The following is a 9,956-nucleotide window of genomic DNA, read 5'->3' on the forward strand; positions in this document are numbered from 1 at the left end:
AAAGGCCCAAATCTTCTTTCAGTGGTGTTGGCTAAGACTACAGGAGGATCAGGATTGCTTCAGCATTTTTAACTTTCAGAATGTCTTTGATGTGAAAGCATTGTGAAGAAAACAGGATTTTATGTAAGATGACCACAATCCCCTTCTCTCAAGGAAATAATTTCAGATTTTCCTACAATCTTCAGTCTATATCTCAAAGCCATGTGATTGCCTTTGAGATGATTAGGACTTACAGCCTAAGTACTGAAAGCATTAAGTCCACCTCTTCTCTCCCTTTTCTCCAAAAGGCTATTTCAGTGCTTACTCCTGTCCATCATACAGGTGATGGTAAAAGACAGAAGCACGTGAAAATGGCTATGCTGGATCAGACTAAAGGTCTCTTTGGCCTGGCAGCCTGGCTCTGAAAAACACCAAGGGAGGCATCCAAAGCCAGTGAAGGTCACGCAGAGATATTTCTGTCTTCTCTCTCCTCCCACCCAACCTCCAGTGATATGGGATTTCCTGAGCATGAGGTAACATCTTGTTGGACCCTAAATTTAATCTGAGTACAATGCTTTTCTAAAATTACTATATTTGTTTGTATTGGTGCAGACCGTGTCAGCATAGCCTAGCACAGAAGATGTGCTAGGTGTTATGCAATCATGGGACAGAATGGCTCTTTCTGCCACACCAGAACCATGATGACAATGAACTTGCAATGCTGGTATGTAAAACGTATTAAACAATTTAAAGTAAAGAAGGGTGAGGCAGCTGTGAGACATTATTAGTCTGCAAGCATATCAGAAAATCAAGCATCTACATATTTTCCATTTTACTGGAGGTATCATGACAGAGCAAAGTTCAACAGGAGGGCCTGAGGCATTTTTCTTGCTAAGGAAGGACAATGAACAAGCTAACCATACTCTCATCTTCCTGTTTTTATGTTCAAACCTGTTTAATCATCTCCTTGTTTTTGATGCTTACAAAAAATGCTTGAGCATGAAGGGAAACTAGGAGCAAAAGTGTAAGGTACTTCTATAACAACTGACAATGTGGATTCTGAGGCTTAATACCTAGGAGAAACTACCAGAAGATTGCTCTTTTGTCATTCTTAATAAATGAGAGGAGTGAGGTGGGCAAGATATAGAGAAGGTCTTGAAGACACACAAAAAAAGAGATGAATTAAAGGAGGGAAGCAAAGATAAAAGAGAGAAATTGATGTGGTTAAAGTGACATACTAGGAAAATTATGTTCCAAGGATCATTCTGAGCTGATATGAATGGAAATGATGCTGTTTCCCAAGGCCAGGAAAGAAATCACTGCAGTCTTCATTCTGAAAAACTGCTCCAGCTCAAGTTTTCTGTGTTCGGTTTCTTGTGAGAAAGGGTGGTAAGAGTTACCAGTCACTAAACACCAGTGACCTATTGTAAATCCCTGGGATCAGCAAACAGCTATGATGAGTGTCAGGCAGTAATTCCGGAGCTGCAGAGCTGCAATTCCTCAAGTGCTGAGTGTGGAAGAACTTTGGGAAAATTAAGTTCCTACCCACAGGTTTCTGATATTTTTTTGCTCGTCCTGTCCAATAAAAGCTATATAGGGCATAGGTACAGTACTTATCATTTTCTGATCTGCTAACCTCATGTGCTGTTTTTTAATATAAAACTGCCATATTTTTGTTTGCATGGCCATAAATCTTTAAGCAAGATCCCAGGTTGTTGGAGTGGAAGAAAAAAAAAAGCATTGTAAAAGATAACAGTATATTTTCTATCACCCTAGAGTTCTTGTTTTCTTTCTTTTAATGTCAGCCCCAACACTAAATAATTATTCTTTTTTACTTTTCAGTTATTCCAGTGAACATGGTGCAACTGAAAAATAAGCATTAATGTACAGAACCTGCCAATTTCCTTCCATTCCCATCCTTCTCATAATATATTCCTTTACACTGGTTCCAATAGCCACTCTCCCTGGTAGCAGAAATACTGTAACACTGGTGTCTGTCAGCTTCTCTTTCTTTCTCTTCTGCCCTTCAAGTATATAGCTTACTGCTCTTCTCAAAATGGCAAAAACTCTCAGGAACAGCCCCTTGCTTAACATGTCAAAATGTGAGTTCTGGCTGGCAATTGCTTTGGTTTCATTCCCTTGAGATCTGTCGATGCCAGAAATCAAAGCATAATTTTGCAGATGTTGAGATCCTTTAAGCCCCCTAGGTTGCAAAGCTAAGCCTTAAGGCCAGCTGGCACTGTGTACGTGTGCTAAGAATGTAAAAGTATACATTTTTAGTTTTCAACCAACAATGACCGACCGCTGGTAACTTCAACAAAGTGAAGCATTACTTGCTTTATTTTTGGAGAGTAAGTGGCTCTGTGCATTCCCCTGAGCTCTTCTTCTGTTCTGTAGTGCTGCTGTTTTAAAGATGCCGTTCAGAATTATCAAAGTTTCTTTGGTGCCTTTCCAGCATATTTGCTGTTTTTAAAGGGATACCATACTCTGACAGCATGTTCAGTTCATGGCAGAAAATTTAGGAGTTACTTCAGCAAACTTTAACTGTTTATTTCAAACCATTTTACCTTTCTTTTAAAGGAAACATATTCAAGGGGCGGGAAAAATAGTACGTCTGAATTAAAAGAAGAAGAAGATGAGACAGCTACCAGGCTCTTTGCTATATGTTCTTATATGCAAAGACGCACAATATAGTCAGTGTATGGGAGCTTAGATATGGCACAATTCTGTGCTATGCACTACTGGCAAAATTAAAAAACACATCTTTACATTTCTGAAGGACTTGGACAATGAACAGTGCAGTCACATTTTTTTCATCTTGAATTTTCCTTTCATGTATCTGTTTGAGTCCTTTCATTCAGTGCAACATGTTTTTCCTGAATCTCGAGAGTAACTGGTAAAAGCAATGTTGCTGGTGAGGTGATTTCTGAGATGATATGCAGATAACTCTGCACAGAGCTATCAGGGCGTGAAAAAGTTTCCCATTTACTCCTTTTTTTTTTTTTTTTTTTTTTTTTTTTTTTTTTTTTTAGGATTTGTTAATGCTTTTTATTTCCTATTAGGACAAAGAAAAGGCTTTTTGACTTTTATGCATGGAACCCATCCAGTGGAGAGACTGCCCAGAGAGATATTATGGTCTTGTTGTCACTCAGGATTTGATAGAGTCAACTTCAAACCGATGGGATTCACCCCTAGATAAGCAACAGACTGAGTCAGGATCTCATTGATGGCATGTGAACAACATGGCAGACACTCATGTGTGGTTCTTCAATGTCCATCTGTTTACTCTGACTGCAATCTTACTCTAAACTTTTTTTCCCTGCAGTTCTGATCAGAAATTCCAGGACCTGAGGAACCTTTCCTACAGCAAATTACACCCAAACTGCTAGGTTCTCATGCACAGTTTAAATTTCAATGAAGTGGTATTTTCCAATGAAAAAAAAAAAAAGGTTTAATTGAAAAATTCCTGACAAGCTCTAATCCTATTAACTTCACTGTGGTTACACATATGCTAATGAGTGCCGTGTGTGTGAGACTGTTGCTAAATTTGCAAAACACAATACCCAGGACATGCATATTATATGTAGTTTGACACAGGCACATATGGTTTATATTCTGTATTCTAAAACAATATTATGAACATTTTATAAGGTTGCAAAAGTAAGTATTGTAAATTCAAGAAATGCAAAAGTTATTGAGGCATGCACTTTGGACTCTCCCTCTCTCCAATGTAATTGGCCATGTTCACCTTCCACTTCCTCTTCTTTCCCTTCTTGTCCCTCTCATATTCCTCATTCCTCTCCTCAGTGCCTTTCTTCTATGGCTAACCTTCCTTAGCAAATAGCACATGACACACATGGCTCCAATGCACCACTAGCTGTCAACACGAGCTGATGTTGTCGTAGTGCTTTCTCTTATCTTCCTTCTGCCCTGTCTAGCCAGACTAAGCTCTGCAGGGTAAAGGGTATCCACTCCACGGAGTGTGGACAATTTACTGCATTGCACTTGACTGATCTGTGGACACTTCTGTAGCAAGTACAGTTCAGCAATACTTATTTCTCTAAATATATGCATTATGATGTATTATTATCTTTAGCTAAGCAATTGCTAACTTCCAATCACTTTTTTCTTTTTTTTTCTTGACCAGAGGTTCTAATTCTCCTTGTGCACCAAAATTATTTCAATTTCCCTATACCTGTGTGTCTGTAGAGATAAGTAGTTGTCTTTCTTTTGCTAGGATAACTACTTCACTTTGATGCTCACTGTCCCAAGCCTAGGCAGAAGTCTGAAGTTGTTGATATGAAACTTCAGTGAAGTCTTCTGGCACTGTTCATGCACAAGGATTTGCTTCTACATTTTAACTTTGAGATGAAACGCAGACAGACATTTTCCTCAAGAGACAGAACAAACAGAGCTGACTGGGAGAGATGTCAACCCAACGGGTAGGTGTGTCAAACTGCCTTCAGCCAAGTGAGAGTCTAGACTAAGATAGACATCTACACTCCATAATTAGTCCACAGAAAAAGATGGCTGAGATGAATTCCCCTGCAGTGATACCTAATTTAATCATCTGTATTTAGGGAGGATAAGTTGTCTTCTGTAAGGATATGCTCTTCTCTATTCAACAGATTTAACCATCCTGCTTAGACACCATGGCTAATTATTAGGTGGCTAATGTAGGATGAAATAAATCTCATGTTTTAGTGCAGTTTCAGATGACTTGAGCTGCTGTACTGAATCCTGTTGCTTTCAGGGTCTTGTGTTTCAGGGTCTTGTGTTGCCACTCGCAGAATGGTGGGGAAGTCAACAAGAGGGCGACTGCGCTGTATGTTTCTTGCCACACGGGAGCTGGTCTAAGCTACATAGTGTCACATTGACCTGAAACAAAGTGTTTTTATTCACCTTAACAAGATGAAATATTTAGAATCCAGTTGACTTGACCCAAAAGAATGTATTTTGCTTACATTTTCCTTATGGAAAATTGAAACATTTCTGGAAAAAAGTAATGTTTTCCCACAGAAAACTCTTTTTCACTGAAAAAAAGTTTTGATGGAACATTTCCAACCAGCTGTAATTATAGTGCATACATAAAAAGGACCAAACTGGTGCTGTAAGGGCATTCCTAGCTGTAATCTATCCATAATCTCTGAGTGTTAGTCTCTGTAACATCATAACTTTTGAAAGTTATTAAACTTTTTTAACATTCATAACTTCTTAAAAACTCACATAAATGGACTGTGTTGTATTCAACGTACACTGACCTGTACTAAATTAAAGGGCAAACCCATGACAGAGACAGTCACCTATTAGACATTGGGCAAGGACCACCAAATTCATGTTCATGTCTGAAGCTGTTGATGCATCTGATTCCAAGTCCCGGAAGGTTTCAGTTTTATATCACTAACAAGTCAAGAGGAGATGCAAATGATAATTCCTGAAGTGTGAAAAAGAATTTGGCTGTTTTTAGATAAACTGCAATCCAGTTTTCTTGGACATAGATGCATTTTGAGGAGAATGGAGGGTTTTTGCACTCCTCCCCCAACCCCTGCTGGAAGTAACAAGCTTATTGCATTTTACACCCAGGTGTTTGCCATAGAATCTGACACATAACTGTGCCCTGGAAAACTATAAAACAATATAATTTATAGAAATAAACTGAGTGAGAATCATTATTTTTTATTGGTACCACTTAATGTGCAGAAAAAGCATACTTTCCAAAAATATGGAATAAACGTTCTGTTAGCCTTATTGGGTCCAAATGTTAGGGTTTAAATTATTTTACTATGCAAACTTTCTTTCATATCTTGGCAGTAGTGATTTCCATTTTTATTCCTCTGGTATCCATAATCTTATTAAAATCAAAAACATATGCTTTGAGATCATTGGACAGATTCCTTCTCCCACCCTACCCCCTTCCCTCCATGTTAAAAAATTCACAGAAAGACCAAAAATCAAGTATTGAGAATAACAGGAATAGCATAGGAGAAAATGATGCAGGCTATCAGGCCTGAATGAGAAAACAGTTTGAGAAATGCAGTTGGGTTTTCATGCTTTTGATTTGCAAGTCATTAAAGGTGCAAAAGTCCCCAAGCCTCCTGCTGGCTGCCATTCGGAACCCACTCCCTCCCCTGCAACAGGAGGTGCTCACACCAGGATCACATATTTACAGTATGAAAAAGAGTACAGGGGGATGTGAGCTATACGACACTTCTGGAGATGTAACACTTGCTGCAACCCATACATCTCAATGTCAGGGAATCATATCTGTGGGCCTGAAATGTTAGCTCATTCCTATGAATTTATGAATATACCTTTCTTTTTTTTTTTTTTTTTTTTAGTAGTAGTAGTAGTAGTGCAATTACAAAGCTCTCAACATGCGAGACCAGCAGTTCCGTGAGTTCTGTGAAATGTATTGTGCATTTCACCTGGTTGCTTTTTGGCCATGGAATACTCAGCAGATGACAAGGATCTTTGATCAGATGACAAAGGCCTTTGCTTAGATATCTTCATGGTAGCAAGAAGATTTTTTTTTTTAACTGTCTTTATAAAAACACTTAAATTTGCATAAAATCAGTGCTTGTGATAAAATCTGGCTTTTGGAGGCAGAGGACTAACAAAATACTTCATTTTGTCTTCTGAAGTAGTTATTCTAACCTTTTATTCATCTCTGGCATATTCTGTATAAAACTAGCTTTCATCTATTGTGGTGTCCACAGCTGGAATGGCAGTGAAGATTCCTGTCAATAATGTGAGGGGATTATGAATTAAACTGGCTGCAAACACTCCTGAATCTTCATCACAGTGTAGCTCAGTCTACACTTGAAAAGAAATGCAAGCATACTGAGGTATGTAGATTCACTGTAAATGCACCCAAACTGTCTTTATTCTGCCTGGTAGTGATATCATGTGATGGCTTATTGAGTATGTTAAAACATGTTTAACATTAAGTATAACCCAAACTCTGAATTTCTTAAGGGAGCTGTTATTTACGGCATTGCAGCTTGTCAACTAATGATTCTTAGAAACATCACTGGGGATCTATGAGTTGTTGCTATAGCTTTGGGAAGGGCATTTTTAATCACTGTTGTAGGAACAGAACAGAACTCAGCCAAAGCTAAAAAGTTGCAGTTTGTGCTTTTTTTTTAAATGACATTTTGAGACTGAGATCAGCAGGATTTACATCCTGCTTTCAGCTGGATGAAGAATCCCCAGTAATTTCATAGAAGCTGAAACACACCTTCTGGGTGTGGAGGATTCTCAGGACTTTCAATCACTTCTACTGACACAATCCAACTTTGAGCTGGTAGTTGAGATGTGACAGGTTCTCAGTTCCTTTGTTGTTTGATCCATGATTCGTATCATATGTTGTGATTCTGGTACTTTAGAGTGCTAGACAAATTTCAAACCTGTCCCTTTAAAGATGCCACTGAATTTCATAGTTTTATTTGATCCACCATTTACTCTGTTTGGTCTAGTATTGAAAGCTGTGAGGTAGTATTATACCTTGAACACAAAGTACACAAAGTACACTTATTTGAGCATGATATAAAATGCACAACTTAATCCACTTCTAAAATGAGGTTCAGCATGCTGAGAAAGGGGAGCTTTTATTCCAGATAAAGCAATTCCTTGATCAGAAGGGGAACTGTGCCAGCTTGCCTGGGTCACTGAACCCAAGGACCAAAGATTAGTAGAGTTGTTGTAAGTGCCTTTTACAGGACAGGGACACACCCCCCTCAGCCTTGGTTTGTATCTCTTGGTTTTATACACCTGAAGATGACAAATGCTTTCTACTTGCAAAATCCAGGCACCTCCTGAACATTGTAGGTTACCCCCTGTCTCTCATCACTGACTATTTCAAGCGCCTGGGATGACTGACTCCTAAATGTTACCCTATTTGTAGACCATGCTATTTATATTATCTGCTGATTAAACTGAGAAAGAACAATTGCGGTTTGTTTGAACTTGTCATGAACTAAGGCAGTTTATCAAATTGACAGTTATGGCTGAACTATAAACTCAAGTCCAATTTTTCAAAATGGGTGTGCAAGAACCCCAAGAACTATAACTGAGAATCAAAATAAGAGGAGTACAATAGGTGTGTGAGGAAAAGGACATTGATTTTAGGTTGTACCAAAGCAGCTCCTATGCAAGTAATGTTTAGGCACCTGAACTGGAACACAAATATCATTACTTTCTGGTATTCTTTGTTAAATAGTAATTGAGCATACTTTCTGCGTGATGGAGAAACTATCTTAGTTATAAATAGGAAACCTTTGAATATAATTAACAATGATTTTTTCTTTTTTTGCAGAAAACATCCATAGAAAAAAAAATAAAACAAAAAATTTTGCTGAAAAAAGAGTAACTTTTCCTGGAAGACATGAGGACTGTTTTTCATTAGTGTGAACCATGGGAAATATTGCAGCTTCATCAGTGAAGGCCTGACATACGATTTCTATCAAAGACACATTTCATTTACCCTGGGCTTATTCAGCACTACTCTTATACAATGTTCCCTACCAGCTGTTGTTGCTGCTGTTTGCTAGTAATTGATTGCTTTGTTCCTGGCCTGAGAAATAGTGTTATTTAGTGCTTAAGCTTCTAATGGGCTACCAGTTTCTTCCTTTACCAAATATTAATTGTGCCAAAAAATATGGACAGGCCCCTAACAAAACTTGAGATGCAAGTAAAGTTTTGAGTTTTGTTGTTTAATTTCATCCTTCCCCACATAAATTATACTGCAGTAAATATTCCTGACCCTCTAAAATAACACTAATTTGCTAAAGTATCTGCTTCCTTATGTATCAGCCACATGTTCTATTTTTATCTCAGTGGTGAATCCAAGAAGTCAAATTACCCATTACTAATGGTCATGTGGCTGCAGTGACTGAGAGTCCAGAAAATGTAGAGAAAATGTCTGAAAATATTTTTGAGAATGTACAAGAAAAGCAGAAGTGTGTACACTTTGTAGTAAATGATAAGATACAGTAATCTAGATACTAAGTTTTTTGAAAGCTCTTTAAGGAGGACCATTCGTGGACATTCTCGTTATGCATTTTCATTCTGGTACTGCTTATTCATCTAACTTGAAACTATATTACACAGTTATGTCACACAGATTTCAACAGCACTGTGTGTAAGAGCAAATGTGCACCAGCTTGTGTCAAGGGCATGAAGAAGGACCAGCTCTTGTTGGTTCCCTTTTGGTAGAAAGTATTTGCTAAAATTGGCTGGGAGCTGTCCTAGAGGATTCTTGGTTTGTATGTATCATGAAAGTGATGAATTCAAGCACAGAGGTGAGATTAATGGATTTATGGAGGGTAGGGTTCTTTTTTCTTGCAGGGATTATTATTATTATTATTGTGGCTGCATTTTTAAATGGAATGAATGGTGCATTTAAATTCAATTTATGTTTAAATTTAATTGATTTTGCATTTAAATTTAATTAATGCTTATAGATGTGTTCTGTATATGACTTGCTGACAGTCCCATTGTGAAGGATGCTCTCATTCTAATTATTTCCTCCAGATTAGGATTTTGGGAGCTTCTGGAAAAATTACATCATACATGATAAAGGGTCAGAAATTTGTGATTTACTCAGCTATGTTAGTGCCTCTGGTTAACCTGATATCGTCAGAAAATTCACTTTATATTGAAAAGAAGAAGCCACAAGTTTACTTGAAGGTATATACATTCAGTTTGGGGAAACACAATACAGTACACTGAACAGAATTTGCTTTGGAATTTGCTTAATGACAGATTCTATAATTAGATTAGGCCTCAGCATTCCTGTTAATGATGTAAAGGAAGCTGGCTATGCATTAAACGTTCGATTTTATTTTTTCCAGACAGGAATAAAATAGCTGGAGAGTTGAAAACAAAAACAAAAACAAACAAATAAACAAAAAAACATTCATTAGTTCTAATAAGTGTGTGTATTGAAAAAATCATTGGTAAGAGTAAAGTAGATTTAA

The 9,956-nt window shown here is 37.6% G+C and overlaps 1 long non-coding RNA gene across 1 annotated transcript; it reads left to right on the top strand.

Annotated features, from left to right (window-relative positions):
- The first annotated feature begins 359 nt into the window (after positions 1–359).
- On the top strand, positions 360–6,803 carry LOC121068580. The gene is made up of 3 exons (XR_005818968.1): positions 360–512; positions 4,217–4,421; positions 6,671–6,803. It is a non-coding gene; the product is annotated as an uncharacterized LOC121068580 (long non-coding RNA).
- Positions 6,804–9,956: the final 3,153 nt, after the last annotated feature.

The sequence above is a fragment of the Cygnus olor genome, chromosome 3 (assembly GCF_009769625.2).
Source record: "Cygnus olor isolate bCygOlo1 chromosome 3, bCygOlo1.pri.v2, whole genome shotgun sequence".
NCBI classification, from domain to species: Eukaryota; Metazoa; Chordata; class Aves; order Anseriformes; family Anatidae; genus Cygnus; species Cygnus olor.